This window comes from Delphinapterus leucas, chromosome 16 (genome assembly GCF_059928025.1).
Source record: "Delphinapterus leucas isolate spDelLeu-1000000601 "Yukka" chromosome 16, BTC_Dleu_Yukka2, whole genome shotgun sequence".
Lineage (NCBI taxonomy): Eukaryota > Metazoa > Chordata > Mammalia > Artiodactyla > Monodontidae > Delphinapterus > Delphinapterus leucas.
In genome coordinates, this window is record NC_143144.1 from 48,707,527 (window position 1) to 48,725,239 (window position 17,713).

The 17,713-nt window shown below is 41.5% G+C and overlaps 2 protein-coding genes across 6 annotated transcripts in view; both read right to left on the reverse strand.

The window, feature by feature from the left end:
- Nucleotides 1-3,322, reverse strand: part of SGMS1 (sphingomyelin synthase 1) — a 70,686-nt gene extending 67,364 nt beyond the window's left edge. For 3 of the 5 annotated variants that reach the window (XR_016387986.1, XR_016387987.1, XM_089897258.1), the window contains exon 1: nt 6-3,322. The gene's annotated coding sequence lies outside the window, so the exon portion shown is untranslated. The remainder of the gene's footprint in view (nt 1-5) is intronic. The other 2 variants (XM_089897256.1, XM_089897259.1) reach the window with 2 other exon arrangements.
- A 3,063-nt stretch (nt 3,323-6,385) lies between these two features.
- LOC149747274 (uncharacterized) overlaps nt 6,386-17,713 on the reverse strand; it is a 215,502-nt gene continuing 204,174 nt past the window's right edge. The window contains exons 11-12 of the mRNA XM_089897354.1: nt 9,453-9,698; nt 6,386-7,737 (exon numbers count right to left, since the gene is read on the reverse strand). The gene's annotated coding sequence lies outside the window, so the exon portion shown is untranslated. The remainder of the gene's footprint in view (nt 7,738-9,452; nt 9,699-17,713) is intronic.

Sequence of the window (17,713 nt, forward strand, 5' to 3'; positions counted from 1 at the left end):
ATTACCTTCTGCTTGCTGGGATCTCTTGCAGGGATTTTTAGGCTGTGACATAGGACACCAAACTTTTTTCTTCTATGGCTGCCTCTGCTGTTGTACTCAGGTGTAGACAGCTAGGAGGGCAATTCTAGGACACACATAACATACGGTAGTTAAAATATATCCCTCCTTTTAAAATACAAGCCTAACCCTAAAGAAACCAAAAATAAATGTAAACTTAATCCTGGGGGGAGATCTGGATTTTAAATACTTCTCCGTCAGACCATATGAAGGATCATAAAACTACTGCACCACGGCCTCTGTGGATTTAACCTCAGCTTTGGAAAACCACATTATTATTCATAGACATGAGAGAGTAATAAATATGTACTGGGTTACTCCATAGAGCTTAGATGTTGATTACAAAGGCATTAGAGCATCATTAAGTGTTGAAGTATTGATAACTAGAAAATCAATAATGTGATACAACAGTCTTCTATAGGATACTATTATTACCAGCCAAGCTCTACAGCAACTGTACCTTAGAGACCAGGAAGTTAACAGCCACCTGCCAAGCTCTCTCTATGCCAGAGTGGGAACCTGTATGCCACAGAGGTGAAATAACATGCATGTGTAGTTCTCTGAAAAAACCAATCTGCCAGATGGATATTGATGCTCTGGCTCCCAGGCCAGGATGAGGACCACTGGCTCAAGTGATCTATAAATGGCTTTGAAGAGCACTGAATTTTCAGAGGGCGGTTTAAGCAGAGAACTAAGCGGGATCAAGAGTCCAGGGTCTCTTCTCAGCACACTTCTGGCCCACGTGTGAGAGGGAAGGTCCATTACTTACTTGCGTTCTCACCCTCCTGCTCTGCCTCCTAGCTCACATTACTGAGAGTTTACCAGGACCTAAACTTTTTACACTATAAGCTCATTGAAATCAAAGCAATCCTACGAAAAGGATGAAGAATCCCTGTTGACAGGTGAGGACTTAAGCCCCAGAAGTGAGGTGAGACACTCAAGGTCGCACACTGGAGCAGGGCTCCGACACTGGGCTCCAACGTCTGTGTGCTTCACTACTGAGCGGTACGCCTCCTAGTGGGAAGCCGTCCCTTCCCTTCAAACCATGAGGGTAAAGCTGAGAGAAGACTCTGGAACATGTTTTCAGTTCCTTAAAAGGAGGTGCACTGTTACCACAAGCCCTGTTACCGACAAATTCGTCTCTCTTCTTTCCGAGCAGTTTCAGGAGCATCCTTCTGGGTCAAACGCTCCACCACTGGGGAGGCCCCTAACGAACACAAGGCTCTCCCACCTCCTCCGCCCTCTGCCCAGGCTAACATGTCCACTGCCCAGCCTGGCTCCAACAGCTGAGAGACAACATCAGGGCTCGTGCGGAGCCTGAGCTGCGGACACGGTCCTCCTTCCTGGAGTGCCTCTCGCGCTCCAGGGCGCCATCTGCATGTACCACGCAGACAATTCCTGAACACAAATCACGTCTACAAAGCAGTGGGTCACATCAGGGGATAAATTTCCTAGAGAAGGACGTTCCATACAGTTTCACTTTCCTCAACACTTAGGCAAAGGTATTTCTTTCTTTCTTCAAAAAGGACTTTCCCCCTTACTACAAAAACAATATATTCTCCTTATAAACGATTCAAACGATAGAGAAGTACGTTCAAGTTAGACTGGAAGGAAGGAAGAGAGAGAGGGAGGGAGGGAGGGAGGGAGGGAAAGCAAGCTTCCTCAACTCCATCCTTTAGAGATAACTAGTGCTAACAGTCTGATGTACATGCGTCAGGACTTTAAAAAATGCAAATATAATTGTTAAATGAAAAAAGCAAGGGAGCAGATTCACACGTAATTGTATAATACCATGGATCTAAAAGAGAGGGAAGGAAGGAGATATATACAAATTTGCCAATATACACATAAAATATGACTTGAAAGCTTCAAAATAGTCAATATGAACTGACTCCAGGGAGTGGATCTGGGTGGCAAGGATGAGAAGTATACTTGCCACTGTACATCCTTTCTTACCATTTGAACATGGAACCATGTGAATATATTATCTACTCAAAATATTAACAGAGGGCTTCCCTGGTGGCGCAGTGGTTGAGAGTCCGCCTGCCGATGCAGGGGACACGGGTTCGTGCCCCTGTCCGGGAAGGTCCCACATGTCGCGGAGCAGATGGGCCCGTGAGCCATGGCCGCTGAGCCTGCGCATCCAGAGCCTGTGCTCCGCAACGGGAGAGACAGACCACAACAGTGAGAGGCAGAGTTAAATACTGAAACAGAGAAAATGCATTTATTAAAAGCCCAAAACAGTGCCTAGCATAGAGTTGGCACTCCATGGATCTTGCAGAATGAATGAAACAAATGAGACTCTCTCTTCCAATATAATAGGAATTACTCTGCTCACAGGACACACCCTGTTCTAAGTCACCTACCAGCTTACAAGGACAAAAGAACAAAAACACTTGATTACTGACAAGGAGAGTGACCATGATTGGCTCTTATAAGAGGAACAGTAAATATAAATTAAGAGTGAAAGAAGATTTTAGATTGCATCTAGCAACTGGCAAAGATATCAACCACCATTCTGAACATTTTCTCCCAAGACTCCTGTGGGCAGAGAGAGGATAAACATAGCCACTCAAAAGTCTGGATGCATAGACTTTTTAAGAAGGACAATTTTTTATGTTTAGTTGACCTTAAAATTACATGTAAATTTGGTATTCTCTATAATAATGGTTATATTCATACAAAAACCACTTTCTTTGCCCAAATCTTTAAGAAGTATGTGTTTATCATGTTACTTCACACCTCTTGACCTACTACCTCACATATGGGGGAATTCAAGCACCCCGACTGTAAAATTAGATTCTAGCTGAATCTTCAAATTCTAAACAAACTGGGGTCATCAAAGCAAGTGCTTTACCCGAGATCAGAGGGCAAAGGCTAGCAAAGCTGAGACCAGGCTGTGAGAGCAGTTTCTCAGTGAGAGCCTAAGATTTGACTGAAGTCTTTCTGTGTGTCTTTCTCCCCACCTCCACCCAACATGCACACGGCTACTACCGGCTCCCCGAAACAAAAGCCCTCCCATAGCTGCCTGGGTCTGGAAGCCCACACCCATTTGCAGAACTGCTGAGTCCGACTATGCCCACAAAACATAAAACCTCTAACAAGCCCTGTATCTCATTAGACTTTGTATGAAGCTTTTTGTTTTTATAAACGAAACTGTTTCTAAGCACTTCAGTAATTATTTTGGCTGCACCATTTGCATATTGGTTAATGCACTCATTGCAGATCTGTGTCTTTTATTTATTTGATAAGACCAGAACCTTGGAATGACAACATGTGGTTAACCAACCTTTTTTTTTTTTTTTTTTTTTTGCGGTACGTGGGCCTCTCACTGCTGTGGCCTCTCCCATTGCGGAGCACAGGCTCTGGACGCGCAGGCTCAGCGACCATGGCTCACGGGCCCAGCCGCTCCGCGACATGTGGGATCTTCCCGGACCGGGGCACGAACCCATGACCCCTGCATCGGCAGGCGGACTCTCAACCACTGCACCACCAGGGAAGCCCTAACCAACTATTTTGATTAACAATGTTTGATATTTGCAGTGAGGTGGATGGACCTAGAGTCTGTCATACAGAGTGAAGGAAGTCAGAAAGAGAAAAACAAATACCGTATGCTAACACATATCTATGGAATCTAAAAAAAAAAAAAAAAGAAAAAAGGTCTGCTGAACCTAGGGGCAGGACAGGAATAAAGACAAAGACGTAGAGAACAGACTTGAGGACACAGGGAGGGGGAAGGGGAAGCTGGGATGAAGTGAGAGAGTGGCATGGACATATATACACTACCAAATGTAAAATAGATAGCTAGTGGGAAGCAGCTGCATCATACGGGGAGATCAGCTCAGTGCTTTGTGACCGCCTAGAGGGTTGGGACAGGGAGAGTGGGAGGGAGAGGATATGGGGATATATGTATATGTATAGCTGATTCACTTTGTTATACAGCAGAAACTAACACAACATTGTAAAGCAATTATACTCCAATAAAGATGTTAAACAAACAAACAAGCAAAAAAAGTTTGAAAACAGTACTGCCTGTTGTTTAACATCTTCCATAATACACATCCCCCTGATTTTAGCTGGCTTGGCTTTCCCTTAATTTTTTCAAAGCAACTTCATATTAAAATTAGAGTATCCTATTTTACACAAAGAATTCCTTGAACAATAAACATCGGTTAAAATATCTGCGCTGAAATTATGTTCAATTCTTACTCAGAACACTTGATACTTTATATATATGTAATGTCCATAAATCAAATGCATAAATCCTGTTTTACAAAAGACACCTGCGGCAGACAAGACACTTCAGCAGGAAACCAATTTTAACTGGTGAAAGAAAAGAAAGTATCTCTGGGAGAAACAAGTATACACATTTTTAGACTGCTACTATAAAAATTTCCTGAAGCATCAGCTCTGAAGAATCACTCTATTCCCTCAGGGAATTTAAGCCAACAGAATGTCCATGTCTAGATGTTTTAAGAGGAACTGGGAAACTTGATGCCTGTACAAATTCCTACAGGGGTGAATGAATGTCCAAACAATTTCTCTATTGGATCACATATCTCTAGTCCCCAGGAGAAATCTCAGAGCTTTTAGGATCAAATTAATTCCACTCTGTCACAAAAGTAACCAGTGCATGAAGGCAAAGATGGTGATGGTCATGGTCTGGATCTGGGTCTGGGACAGCACTGGAGAGGGGTGAAAACCAATGTCATGGGGGAGAGACCGTGGTGTTAGGAATCAGCTCCAAAAGCGCTGTGCTTGCTGCCCTGGCCCCGCCTTGGAATAAGACCCAATAAGAGGACAGTCTTCCCCAAGCCTCTCCAAGACCTTATCCGAGGTGGCGTGAATTTCAAACATTTGATACAAAAATGTTCAAGTATAAAGGAAAAGGCAAGTTCCAATTTCACAACACATTCTAAAGCAACTCAAAAACCATCCAAAGCAGAAAGACTTCTAGACTAGGAGACATAAGACCTAAAGTCAAGTCAATGACTACCCCCTCCCATCTTTCAGCTTCTCTTTTGAGTTAACTGGGCAGAAATTTAATATCTTTCCTTCCTCACAATGCTATTATTGGACTTGAATATGACAAACCTTTCAAAACCATGAAATGCTGCACAGATTACTATATTACCCAAAGGATGGCAAATTTATAAATGATTAAATTGTAATATCAACAGTTTCCTGTCTAGGTAGCTACAGAAACAAAAAAGGATCTAGACACAATCCTTTAGACAGTTTTATCCAAAGCTATGGTTTCTGCATGAGTTTAATAAATAATACAAATCATTATGACTTAGATTTGGGTCTACTTCTTCTAAACATAACATCACTCAACGAAGGCCTAGCCTTACACCGCACTCTACAGGCTAAGGAGGCAGCAGTCATACCTCTGGGTTCTATTAGTAACCGGACCATGAACTTCACACCAGCAGGGCTGTCCTCCTCAGGATCCCTGAAGAGCAGCCCATCAAGCACCATGCAGAGGACAATGCTTCCAGAAGAGTCTACCTTTATAACTCCACCAGGGCACAGTCCAAGAGTTGTTTCAGTAACAAGAGAAAGAAAAGTCAACAGACAAAAAGTAAATAATTGAATAACAAACATGAGAACAAAGTATTGGGAAGGAAATGGTATGATGGCTGAGATTTGCTTTGGGCCCCTCTCTCCCTCCCCCGACCCTGAACAAAGTAGGGCAGAGGGAAAGGTAGAATCAGAATCAGAGAAAGTCGATAGTTGTTAATGCTGGGTGATAAGGATATAGAGCGTGCTACTAGTCACTCCACATTTTCAAGAATTGTCATTATAAAATGTTTTTTAAGCCGTAATTTGGCATGAACCCAATTTTTGTTTTGAAAATCACACACGAACACACACAAAAAACATAAGGCACCCAGAAAGAAGAAATAAAAATAAAATAAATACATCAAAAAATCTATGTTGGGTCGTGGGATGAAACACACAACTGCTAATCAGAGAGACAGTACTCACAGTAAACAGAAGTTCTTTCCACCAAGCCTCAGGCATTCATCAACAGCTACTGGAGCTACCACTGCTTAATTTTTAAAAAATTTTTTTAAGCTGTACAATACGATGAGTTGATATCCACATACATTGTGAAACCACCATGTCTTTAATAACCTACCCACACATACAACATTCCCTGAGCAAGGTAAGACCTGACCCTGAAAGTACACCCAAATATTACCCACCCTACAGTCCCCACAGGCAGTGGGGCTTTCACGCATAGCTCTTTCCTCAAAGAACAAAAACATTTCCAGATTCTCTACGTAAAGAAACCAGGTCAAGTCAACAATAAGAGAGAGAGAAAAAAAAAAAAGAGGCAGAAAGATCAAACTGTGACGCGCAAGAACACCTTACATTAGATGGATGATAAAAATCTAAACACCGCATCCCATTTATTGGGAAGATACATACTAAAGCTTTATTCTGTATTTCTTTTTCTGTTCTTCCTTTTTTTTTTTTTTCTTAAACTATTTCCTCACTTGCTCTACATTTCATTTTTTTGATCCAGAGGCAGACAAGAAAGTCAGGAAATATCTGAGAAACTCCACGAATGGCAGATAAGGAGGTGGCTTAAGCAATAATACACTGTTCTAGAAATTCCCTTTGATAAAGGCACTGAGTTCTGAGACTAATTACTAGGGATAGTTACAGAGACTGTGAACCTTTTCTGATATCTGTCCCTCAACAAGAAAAAAGATTCTCTGGGCAAAACGTTTTTCATTAGTGTGGACATCCACGAGACAGGCAACAAAATCACCGGCTGAACAGTGCAGCTTAAAAAGACCTTGCAGGTGAGCTGATAAAGGTCCCCCAAAACAAGGAGATTCTTTTGATCTTACATGTCCTCGGGACACTGTGCTCAGTCATCTTCCCAGAGCAAGGTATTCATTACCCAAACGTCCAGACTCTTGACCTTTGCCCCCTGAGTCATATATCCTCTCTCTACATGGACACATAAAAGCAGGGGGAAAACTGCCACGTAAGCCAATCCTCTGGGTTAAAGGGGGAAATTATTTACATTCCATTCTCACATCCTTCCTCTCTGAAACTTTTTTTTTTTTGGCTGCACTGAGCAGCATGTGGGATCCTAGTTCCCTGACCAGGGATGGAACCCTGTGCCCCCTGCAGTGGAAGCGTGGAGTCTCAACCACTGGATCTCCAGGAAAGTTCCCCTCTGAATTTTTAAAAGAAGCTTGCTTTTCTTAAAAACTGGTCAGTTCCTATCTTATGGATAATATGAATCTTATGATGTTTCTCATTTTGCTGTGCCCACCAGGAATCCCTTAGCCAAATCTAAAACTGGACTGAACCTAAAGATTCAGTGCTTATATCTAACGAGTCTAAGTGTTTGTTATGTGCATCTCAAATCAAAACGTCCATCACCAGCCACGTGAATTCCTTCTTCAAGAGAGACGAGAGTCAGGGATGGTAATACGGGTGATGGCATAATGCTGGTTTTCCCCTGGCACTTCGGATGCGTTCTGTACCATAGTTTATGACACATGACGGGGCAGAATTTGTCCAGGCTTGATCAAGAACCACATCCACTAAGAAACTCCTCTTGCCATTCAGTTATCCATAACTTTCAATAATGTGAATTTTCTCGGAGGGCGTGGTCTTTCAAGAGGTCTGTACAAATTCTGGTATCAGGCACTATGAAATGGAAATCAAAATAAATCTGAGGTAATACGAAATAAACATGAAACAGCAAAAAAAATCACCCAAGTTTTTTATAGCTATCTACACGTTCTGCTTTAAGTCATAGCTAATTTAATTTGGGGGGCAGGAAAGCAAGACAAGTTTGACCCCAACGTTCAGGCTGTTAGAGCCAAAGTTGCTTTTTTTCTAGATTTTTGCTTTTCATTCAACACCAAATGGTTTAGCAAGTAATGATTGGTATGAATTTTTTCTGCCTAACTAAAAAGTAAAAATAATGAAGTTAATGACTGCTTCTTAAAAGTGAATCAAGTAATGAACCAAATTAACAAATCACTACATGAACTAGTTATACTTTGAGAACTAATTATCATATATAGAATAACACTGTAATCTACATGGACTCCTTTTAGCTTTTACGTAACAGGAAGAGCCTGGCAGAAGCACTTGAGTGAGCTGGGACTTTCAGCTCACATCTAACTCATGAGCTTATCCCTTGAATCCAGGGATATCAAGAGACAGCAAACCTTGAGTGATGGCAAACTCCATGCCCTGCTCTCCCTAGCCACATGGCTACTTCTTTGTGATTAGATACCAAAAAATGCCTTCATGGGTTACTGTTATGATTAGTATATTGAATTTTTACAACTCGAGATGCAGTTCACAGTAAAAAGCATAGTAACGGGTTGGTGGGGTCCCCTGGATACCTTCACCAATCTGGGACTAGATTAACCCCTCCCTCACAACACACTAAAGCATGTGGATGGCTAAGTAACCAGTCACTGTCACTGACTGGAATTAGCTAAGACAAGCCTGACAACTCTGTTCCCACTGGTCGACGTGCAATGCTTATCAAGACTTAAGTTACATTTGCTCTCAACTTGTTTGTGCAGCTTGTACTTGGTTCTGTTATTACATAATTTAACAAAATATTAAGTAATAAATGAAATTCGAATCTGAAAAACAGTGACCTGTTGTTTCTATTAAACTGAATGCTTTAGAAACACTTGACAAATGAAAATAGCTAAAAATGCTGAAAAATTAGGTATATTCGAGATAATGTTAATATTCTAAGGGGAAAACATGACTTCTCAATATCTAGACAGATTCAGTACTGAGCTGCTTGGAAAGTTTTGATGTTCTGGATTTAAAGAAATAAAGACTGGACATCACCGATGGTGCGTCGTGACTATGATTTGTGAGGCAAAGACAATTATGGAACACAAAACAGAGAACCCATATCCAAAGAAACACTCTTGACACTAAATGAAAGACTAACCGATTCTGAGCGTTGATATTTCTAAGTTTAATAAAATGTTTATGGTGGGCATGTGTCATTTTTCATTATTTCCACTCTCAAATGATTAATCATCCAACTAGGGGGTCCTAATTGTATTTGACAAAGCTTTCTCTAAGGAACTAAAACCAAGGTCTGGACTCTCCCTCTCTATTTTCTTTCCTTGATAAAGAACTTGAACAAAAATGAAAGGGAGACAGTTTGCCTTGATGAAATCTCACCCCCCTTTCAGCGGTCATGTTCTCTGGAGTCTGCACTTCCCTAGGCTCTGCAAAGGAGGCTCCCAGGGCTGCCTGCCTGGTGGCCCAGGTTAAACACTGCCTCTTCTCTCTCCTTTGCATTTACAACCGCCTTTATCTCAAGTCCTAGTATGCTCAGCTAGGAGCTGAGCAAAGTAAGGCAAAGGTCAACTTACACTACAAAGGTGTTTCTTTTCCCTAGGATGTTTGCATTTCAGAAGATCTATCTAGGGCTTCCCTGGTGGCACAGTGGTGGAGAGTCCGCCTGCCTGCCGATGCAGGGGACATTGGTTTGTGCCCCGGTCCAGGAAGATCCCACATGCCGTGGAGCGGCTGGGCCCGTGAGCCATGGCCGCTGAGCCTGCGCGTCTGGAGCCTGTGCTCCGCAACGGGAGAGGCCACAACAGTGAGAGGCCCGCGTACTGCAAAAAAAAAAAAAAAAATCAGGATGCATCAGGCACTGATCAAAGTCTGGACAGTCACCGGAGCCTGTCTTATGACCAATAATGATGTAACCAACCTCCCTGTGAGCTACACCGAGGCCAGAGGGTACCTGGACAGGAAGCTCCCAAGTGCTCTGGCTCAGTGTGTGGTGACCAATTCATAATGCAGTCACCGCCAAGGGGACTTCACTGTCTCCCCGTGGCGATAATTAGTGTGTGTGACCAGACCAACGGCAGAGGACTCCAGAAACACAAACGCTCCAATATAAATACTTACGCCTATAACTGACCTCAGTGGGACTTGTGGCCACATCTCGAGACATACAACATAAACCAGGGTGAATTATGTGACACTTGAGCCAGCAGTGGGAAAAATCATTAACTGTCACATTCTAAGAGCACATCTCTCTGCCTTCCTGAAAAACAGCAAGTTCTAAACTAGCCCCATTTCCCATACCTGATGTTGTAAGAGGTACTTTCAACATCGGCGATGCCGGAAATCTTTACCAACAGCTGCCCTCTCCATCTGCACAATACCAGAAACCTCCTTAAAGGCAGGACACATATTCGTCGAGTGATTATTATCTATCAACTTCATCTATTTCTCTCAAAACTCTTCGAGGTAGGTATTTTAATCTCCGCTTTTACAAATTAAAAAAACTGGGGCTTGGAGAGCGTGTATTCCTTATTCGGGAACACCCGTGAGCTGCAGCATGAGAACGAAATGCGGAAACTTCCATTTCCAAAGCCTCTGCTTTCCCACTCACTGTAAAGCCTACTAGTTTTATTCTCAAGGGGTTCACACGTTTCATTTCACCTGCAAAGCATTCCTCCCAAAAGTCTACACACCACTGAAAACTTATACCACCTAATCAAAAAAACCCCACAAAAGGTCCTGTATTTTCTTGAAGTACCTTTGTTTTTTTTTTTTTTACAACGGTCACTGTTGATATTAGCATTTTATTTTTCATTTGCTCAGTTTCTCCAGGGCCGGCTTGGAGCCTTTCGACAAGGCACCAAGGTCTCACCTGCAGACCCGCCCTCACTGAGTGGAACTAATGACAAACAATCCTGCTTTTAGAAACTCATTCTTCAAAGTAGATTCCATTCGTCTTATTCATTTATCCTCCTGTATAAGATGTCAAAGACAAAGTCACAAATGAATTTCTGTCCGCCTTATTTAGTCAACTTGATTTATAAGCTAAAGCTAAGGATGCCAGGTGGACTGAAGTGGTACAAAACTATTGTGCCTAAGAAATCATTTGCGAGCTTTCCTTTGACACAGCTAGGCATTTTTAAACATCTCCATTTATCTTTCATTTTGACATCCTATTTAGAAAGTTGCCATTACCAAACTACCAAAAATTTATCTGGTTGAAACTAATTAATGGCATCATCAATTATTTCAGCAGTCTGCATTGAAACAAAGGCTTAATAAGCACCATGATCATTCAAAATAACAATGGCTGGTTCTCTAATGTTCTGATGTCCCATTATTTTTGCATTGAATGTTACTGAATAGTTGCAGAAGTCAAAGCTTAGCATTAGCTTTCTCAAAAATAAATCCATCTTCCTATTATAAGGGCCTTATTTCAGTAAATTCAACTTAATGGAATCAACTGCCTTCATAGAACTATGAAGAGTACACAAAGCCATTAGACACCTCATCTCAGGTCAAATGGCATGACAAAGAGGCCAGGATCCTATTGGAAATTAAGATTTATTGCTATTTTCAGAGAACAGGACTGTAGGTCAAACCAGGAAAATGCTGTACCATAATATTGCTCTCTATTGGATACAATTAAAAGGCTTTCCGCATGTATGAATAAGTACATAAATATAGATTATACGAAATTTCAGGAAATCCTTAAAATCTTCTCTGGGAAAGAACTAGTCAAATATTTTCCTTGGATTTAGGCTGAGTCATAGTTTACAGTATACGTAACGTGCTTTCATACAGTCAATTTTTGTTAACCAGAATCTTAAATTTTAAATGTTCCAATGAGAAGTCTGTTCTTTGAAGAAATTTGGAGGGATATCCATTCTTGATCTATTATTTTAAAATTGGATTTAAAAAAAATATTGTTTTAGCAACACTCCACTCACAAGAGAATGGATATAATTATCTCTGATTGGCTGGTCTAGACAGATAACCACGTGAACACAAAGAAAGAGGAAGGAGGTTGGTATCAGTGGTCTTGGTGTAAATAAGACGGTATGGGGTCTCCAGGGCTATGAGACACACTAGGATTCATGGAAATAACTTTTGTCCCAAACTACAACTACCAGGCCTCAAAAACAGCAGAGAGTGTGGCCAACTTTTCTTAACCCCCAACCTTCTCTCATTTCTTCTTAAAAAGAACATGTTTTGTATTCCTTACACCAGAGTAACAATATTTTCAATGAACAATGAAAGACAGGATATATAACACGGGAAAAAATATTTGCAATACATATATGAAAGGACTAATTTCCCTAATTTAAAATGAGCTCATATAAGTCAATATGATAAAGACAAAGAACCCTGTAGGGAAGAAAAGGAGCAAAAAGAAAGAGGAAGGAGAAGAGGAAGACAGTACACAGTAAAGCATAAGAGCAGACAATTTACAAAAAGAAATATGAATGCCCAAGGAACCTATAGAAAGATACAAAACCTGTTATTAAAGATAAGCAGGTGAAAACATAGAGGTAGGATTTTTAACTTATCAGATTGGCAAAAATGTTAAAGCCTTGTGACTTACTCTGGTGATGGGGGTGTGGGAAAGACACAACCTTGGGAAGAGAAAACCAATCTGTGTAGCCCTTCTAGGGTACAATCGGCAATTCTTACCAAAGTTAAAGATGCACGCATCCTCTGACTTAGCCATCTCACTGCTAGGAATGTAACCTACTGATATATCATCAGGAGGTTTATTTACAAAAAGGCGAACTATAATAACTCCAGTAGGTAACTACAACTCCTCCCCACAAACACTTGGCAATTACTAAACTAGCCAGAAGACAAAGGTAAAATCAATTACTACACGTCCGTAATGTGGATGAAATAATGAAATCTTGTACATATCATATTAAAGTAAATAAGGAAGATCTGTGTGTTGACGGGAAAGAGCTCTAAAAAAGTAATAGGAAAAGTAAAAAAAAAAAAGGCTATAGAAAATATATACAACTGAATCCCTTTATTATAAAATTGTAAAAAGCAGAGAGCCAGAAAGATGCAGATATATGCCCAAAACACTTTTTTTCCTGGAAGAAATCACAAAAAAATGTAACAATAGTCACATTTGAGGAGAGGCTTTTACTTCTCTTTTTGTACCTTTTGATACCATTTGTATATTAGCCATGTACACGCACTGTTTTTTATTTATTTTCAACGTCATCATGGGTTACCTGAATGTAAGGTTATGGACAATTCTCTCTCTCTTTACATTTGAAATCTAATTTTAAAAAGTGTTAAAGCTATAAGCCTTTAAAACACCTGAACCTCCCAAAATATATTTAATGAGCTAAAAGGTTTTTCAGGAGAGTTCTGAGGGAGAAAAACTCAAAATAAGAAATGAAGTAGAGAAAAAGAAGGCAGCACAGACAGATCAAGTTATCAGCTTGGGTTCAAGGTCAAGGCTGAGTACTTGTCCCTTTCTAATGTTTTAAACAAAATGATGAATTACGCATTGCATGGTGTTAGGGAGCAAGAAACTGCTCTGAAATCCAGCAGTTCAGAGCCATGGAATGCAGAAAACAACCCAGAGGGAAAAATCTTTAAAAAGCTCTTCTGGAAGGTCTATTCTTCTAAATTCACAAGAAAGCAGTAAAGAAATGCACTAGCAAACAACCACTACACACAAATAAAACCATAACCCTATATATTGTGAAATCCTTTGGCAAATATTTATAAAGCGTCAGAGATAAATCTCAAATTGAATTACTTCATGTGCAATTACAATTCTAGGTTGTACCAAATATTTTCACAAGCATTCAACAAAAAGCCTGGGATGTCATCTGGTTGGATGGCATTTCATAAATGTAGCATGCACCAATTCCTGATTATCCAGGAATTTATCTAAGGTTTAAGAGGCAAACAATAAAAAAGAAAATGAAAGAAAGTTAATCTTCAACAGTCCCTTAGTGATAAGTCACCATATGGATAACACAGGTAATCAAACCATACAGTGTCCAAAGTCTGAGGAAAATGATTAAGTACCATCTAGGGAAGAAATAAAAACCACTCCAAAATATACACATCATGTGCTACTGCTTGGTTGAATGAAAGAAAAATAAAGGTTCTGAGAAAAGGGTGAGCTTTTTTCTCCCTGTGCCAGTTATGAATTTACTGTCTGTCTGCCATAAGTTCACCCTTTACTGCCTGATCTGCATAAATGGATCTGGGCCCCTGAGATATTTTTTCACTTGCTCGCTTGCATGATGTTGTTAACCAGTGTCAGCAAGAGATGCTGGAAAGACACTGCTGGAGGAAGGCCCCGTGCCTCCTGGTTCCGGCGCACTCCTTGGCAGCCTCCTGCCGTATGAGCAGCTTCGCTGGCACCCGTCTACTGCTTTTGTAGTGGAGTATCCCCGTCCATATCTCCCTGTGCACAGCGTTCCCCGGCACCCCAAAGGATGGGTTGTGCCTTTTCAGCAAGTTCCACCAGCCTGGCACCACAGCAATTTCTCTGCCATACAGTGGGCTGCAGCCAGGAGCGTTCTCTCCAGCAAGGTCTGGATCGGGTATGAGGTGTGGCCTTTGCCTCAGGGGCCCAAGGGCCAGTGGTTGCTCCCTATTATCTATTATTTCTGTATTCTAGAGCTCTGTTTACTTCTTATTAGCCAGGCATCATTGCTCCAACCCCTTGTCATAGCTAATAACTCTCAATATTTAACTGCTGCCCTGTTCAAACTACTGTATGGTAGCTGCCCCCCGCCTGCACTGACTGACACACTCTCTTTGTCTACCAGCGTTCCTGCTGCAGGCCCCATGGCAAACTACACAAATGAAAGAAAGAGCAAGAATTTGCATTTTTCCATTTCTGTCCCTGGCTGCATGGCCTTAAACTACCTACATTCTCTCATCCTCAGTTTGCTCACCTCTCAAAAAAAAAAAAAATATATATATATGTATATATAATGTATCCTTGTGTTATTTATAATATTAATGCTGTGAGGAGTAAGTTAAGCTAGCATAGGCAAACCACGAATCCAGTACCCAGCCCAGACAATTTGACATGTCTTTAGTTATCCACACCTAGCACCCTGACACATGGAGAGCTTGAGCCCAAATCTGCCGAATACTCCATGCTCCAAAGATCAGGAGAGGTTATTCGTTCAGAAAACAAACATAGCAAAAAAAGACAGAAAAAACCCCATACTCATACTCCTCACTTTTCAAGTTATTTTCACAATAAAATTCTAAATAACCGTCATAGAAGGGCAGAAAGTAAGAAGCACTGATTTTTCATTGTATTAAAACTTCTCCCACTTAGATGAAAATCACTTCAGGGAGAAAATCTGGTTATCCCTTGAGGATTTCCTGGTTAGATTAGACCTGGGCAATTTTAAGGTTAAATTCCACGTCATGAAAAAAAAAGACTTTTTTTGGAGTATGGTGGGAGGAAGGAAAAGAACAGTAGGGAGAGGCACTCTCTTGTAGGTTAAGGGTTGTCATCATTCCGCACCCCTCCCTCACCTTCTCACATAAACATGGTCACCAAGTCCCACCAATTCTGTTCCACAGACTTCTCCTAAATGGAATATGTCCTCTCTTGCTTGGAACCACTGTCGCTGCCTACACCCTGGCCTTCAGAAGGGATCACGTGGGTTATTACAATCCAGTGGGTTATTACAATCCAGGGAGATATAAGATCCTCCCTGCCATCAAAGTTTAGTAGCTTAAAGATAGGATAACATTATTTAAACCTCCCCCCCCCCCGCCGCCCTTGTGACACCATCATGCTCCTACAGGAGACCACTCTTCCAGCCTCTGCATTCTGGTCTCCCTCAGTGACTCAAGGAACCCCAAAGTGTCAGGCTGTTTCAGGGCTCCAAGTCTTCACAGGGGCTGTGAACCTGGCCTAGAATGCCTCGTGTAGGCCCCACTCCCGTTCCCTGGCAAGTCCTGCTCACCCTAAGGCCCCTGGCAGAGGCCTCCTTGAAGACAGGATTAGTTTCACTGAAATGGACCTGCATTCCAGGTCTTGAGCTCCTCTAGGGCAGAGGCCAGCTCGTACTCGTCTTTGAACGTCTGGCTATTACATGGAAGCAGCAGCAAGTTTACTCATGACTGGGAATAATAATACCTACCTCATGCAGCAGCTGTGAAGGAAAGAGATAAGGCCTAACCATTGTGAGCAGCTACAGGACATAATACAGATAATGAAATATACAGGTTTAGATCAGAGCTCTCTGCAATGATTTCATGCTATGAAAAATAGCTGAAGGCTTTACATTATGATTCCTAATCATACAGCCATTCACTTGGTGAACAAACATTTATCGAACGCTTACTTTATGCTAGGTGCAAATTAACTTTTATCATAAACCATCACATGAGTCAGGACAGTAGTGGACTCAGTGTAGAAAACAGGATAATTAAACTGAATTTAAAATCTCTATGAGATTACAGATATTATTACAATATTAAAGATTACAATATTATTTTAAAATATTGGGAGAAAAAAGTCAATGATCCAAAGCTGATGGCATACCAGGAACTGATTTATTTTCTATGTCTGTATAATCAGGGTATAGTATTTTTAGTTGCCAGGGGATGTTCTTTTCAGAGGCTCCGCTTTTCCCTAGTTTGAGCCAAAATGACAAACCACAGGGATTCTGAGAAGATAGCACTCAGGATAACTGGGCTAGTCCAGACATTTAATTATTAGACCCTAATAACCTTCCCCCAGAAGATTCCTGCCCTGGTTCCCTATCTCCAGGCCCTCCCCTCTCCCACTCATTCTTCTTACTCATGATACTACATTCCTAGGTTCCTCATCTTCCCTGCCCACTTAGAGAGGGCACTGGCTTCTACCTTTTTAATTTGGTGGCTGCAAACATATTCTTTATTAAAAAAAAAAAAAAAAGTGAAAGCTTTCTGTGAAAAAATCTTCCAAACAACGCACTTCAGTAAATTTTGAACCAATCTGTTAAAAACCTAAAAATGTACTATGTGCCAGGGACCTGGACTACCAAGATGCGTGGAACACAGTCCCTGCCCCAAGGAGTTCACAGTCCATCTCAAGGGAGAAACATGTAATGCAATCTACTAAGTGATGTATGGAAAAGAGCATGACTGCGCACGCCTGGAGGCCAGGACGCATGAGGTCACCTTATATTGGTTGGCCAAAAAGTTCGTTCAGGTTTTCCTGTTAAGATGTTACGGAAAAACCCGAATGAACTTTTTGGCGAACCCAATACATAAGAGGTGCCCAGCTCACCAGATACCAGCTGCGCTGGTCCTGGGCTGATAGATCCATCCCTTCTGGTCCCCGACTCTGCTCTGCGTTGTCACAGGGGATCAACATGCTGGATTCAACCAATGGGAGGTGCTGGCAGAAGACTGGAGAGCAGAAGCTGCCAGGGGTACTTCTCACCTTCCTGTCCCGGATCTCCTTTGTGGCTTTGGCTTTTATCTGCCCCTGAGCTCCAATAACAGCCTCCACAACTTGTCCCTCCAGCCTGAGACTAGTAATGACTTCCTGCTGGGGCTAATCTCTAGGCTTCTCCAGTGGGCTCCCTGCTGCACCATCACCTGTGGAAGGAACTTCGCCAAATACCCTCTATTGTAAATAAAAGTGGCTTCTGTTTTCCTACTTAGGCCCTGACTAGCCAGTTACACTATAATGTGCTGATAATTCACTTTGACTCTCAAAAGCAGTCATGTTCCACTGGAATTCAAAGTTGAAACTTGAGGAAAGCTAAGATTTTCAATAATAATACTAATACCTTCATTTGGCCTAAAAGAGTCAACTTTGTTAAACCCTAGAAATGTTTGGGTTTATATAGGA